Source organism: Sorex fumeus, unplaced genomic scaffold, assembly GCF_029834395.1.
Source record: "Sorex fumeus unplaced genomic scaffold, SorFum_2.1 ptg000021l, whole genome shotgun sequence".
Taxonomy (NCBI): domain Eukaryota; kingdom Metazoa; phylum Chordata; class Mammalia; order Eulipotyphla; family Soricidae; genus Sorex; species Sorex fumeus.
The window spans coordinates 16,633,273-16,635,780 of record NW_026606078.1 but is presented as its reverse complement, the minus strand read 5'-3'; the positions used below and the strand labels follow the sequence as shown (position 1 = coordinate 16,635,780).

The window sequence follows — 2,508 nt, the reverse complement described above, 5'->3', positions numbered from 1 at the left end:
GAAATGTGAAGTGGATCAAGAGAGTCCTTCTGAACAAACGGTGCAGAAAAAACTTGACAACTACATGCAAAAAAAAAAAATGGCTCAGACCTCTACCTAACACCATGCACAAAAGTCAGATAAAAATGGGTCAAAGGCCTCAACATCAGACCAGAATCCCTCAGGCTCATTGATGACAAGGTAGGCAAATCCCTCCACAACATTGAAGCTAAAGGTATCTTCAAATATAACACGCCACTTGCCAAGCAACTGGAAACAGATATAAACAAAGGGAACTATCTTAAATTAAGCAGCTTCTGTACCTCAAAAGAAACAGTGACCAGAAACAAAGACTCCGCCATGCGGGCAAAATACTCACAGAAGCCTACCAGGTTCTCTGAGAGTGACAACTGGACTATCAGAGTTGCTGTCTTCTAAATAAGATCCAGTCTCTGAATGTTGGCCATTGATGGCATTACATGGATCCAGGAGCAGTTCGTGGTTGTAGAATTAATTATTAGAAGATGGGGGATTTGGAAGGAGGGGGCACAGTCTTGATCTGAGCAGCCATGGAGTTCTCATCCCCTGGTACCGCACATCTGGGTTCCTCTTCCAGTTCCTTCATGCAAGAGGCTCCTTCAAGCTTGGGAAGGGTGGTCTTAAGCGTACCTATGGCTGGTTGCAGAGGTCTTCAGCTGCCGGGGCTCTAATCAGGGTGGTGAGGGAAACTCACCCCGGCACCTCCAAGGGGCCTCGGTGAGGAAAGCCAGGTGCGAGGTCAGGACACTGTCGTTTTAGACATATTTGGAATTAATTTTAGATCGAAAAGTACACATCATTCAAAATACTTATGTGCTTAGCAATAAATTACTACACACTTGTTCAATCACCTCAGAGACCCCACTCTGCTCAGAGAACTAGATTTTTAATTACAGGTCTGTTTTGCCCATGTGTCATGACTGAGAATCACTATCTGTAGATATGAAACTCACTACACACAAAGATGCACACAGGTTACTTTGAGTCATCTATGTTGTTAATGTGAGTTGGCCATTAAACTTCACTGAGACCCTTTGTTCTGTCCTTTATAGGAGCCTCATGAGTCTCAACTTCCGTTCAAGTTGAACTTGTAATAAGGTGGAATGAAATCATCAATATGATCCTCACCTCATCCTTCAGGAGAAAAATCCTACATACATTCAAGGTGGTCAAAGTGCAGACAACACCATTCACCTTTTCCTGGAGATGTACACAGGACTGAGGTGAGAACAGCAAAAGGCTCTATTTTAATGTTCTTAATGAAGGATTCAGGGAACAACATTAAACAAACTCATATACCATCTTCCAAAAGAATTATTTTGTAAAACTGATGCCTAGGGTATGGTAAACGATAATATAGTAAAAACCATATTTTTATTTCTGGGACGTTAAAATTCTAAATCTATTTATTATTCATGCTGCTTTGAAATACATTCCTTGATAAGGAATCATTGTCTGCCAAAGGAGTGAGGAAGGACAACACTCAAAGTAATAAGAAGCGAAAAATATGGAAAAATTTACTCCTACTAGGTTTGATAACACATATACTAAAATTGAAATGATACAATGATGAGCATGGTCCTTGCACAGAGATAACATGCAAACTTGTAAAGCATTCCATATTTTTGTTGCAAGAAGAACTAACAAGTATACTTTAAGCTAAGACAATCCCCACAAGTACAAAAATTATACATAAAGAGAGAACAAATCCCCAAAACAACAATCTCTCTCAATGTCAATGGACGAAATGTGCCAATTCAGAGGCACAGAATAGGAAGATGAATTAGAAAATTGAACCCAACATTCTGCTGCCTGCAAGAAACATGTCTGAACAATCAAAGCACCCATGGTCTAAAAGTAAAAGGCTGGGAAACAAGTTTTCAAGAAAATATCACCTCCGCAAAGCTGGAGTGGCCATACTAGTATCAGACCACATGGACTTCAGGTTAAAGGTTATCAGAGACAGTGAAGGTCATTTCTTAATGATCATGGGATATGTACATCAGAAAGAACTCACCCTCCTCAATGTATATGATCCTAATGACAGACCAGCAAAATACTTTAAAACAACTTCTAATAGACTTATAGAAAAACATTGATAGTAACACAATACTAGTAGGAGATTTCAACACTTCTTTGTCACTTCTCGATAGATCAAACAGACTGAAGCTCAGCAAGGAAATATTTTCTTTAAGGGAAGTAATGAACAACCGTTGGCTTAGGGAAGAAATCAAAGAGGAAATAAAAAGTTTCCATAAACAAATGAGAATGAGGACACGAGCTACCAGAACTTGTGGGACACAGCAAAAGCAGTGTTAAGAGGAAAGATTATAGCTCTGCCAGAATTCATCAGGAAGAAAGAAAGGGCCTACCTGAATAAATTAGAGCTCAAGATTTTGGAAAATAACCAACAAAAGTAGTCCAAACTAGGCTGGAGGAAGGAAATAATAAAACTTGTACCAGACATCAATGAACTAGAATCCCAAAATA

The 2,508-nt window shown here is 39.4% G+C and overlaps 1 pseudogene; it reads left to right on the top strand.

Moving 5' to 3' along the window:
• Positions 1 to 1,548: 1,548 nt before the first annotated feature.
• LOC130023019 (uncharacterized) lies at positions 1,549 to 1,645 on the top strand (annotated as a pseudogene).
• The last annotated feature ends 863 nt before the right edge of the window (positions 1,646 to 2,508 follow it).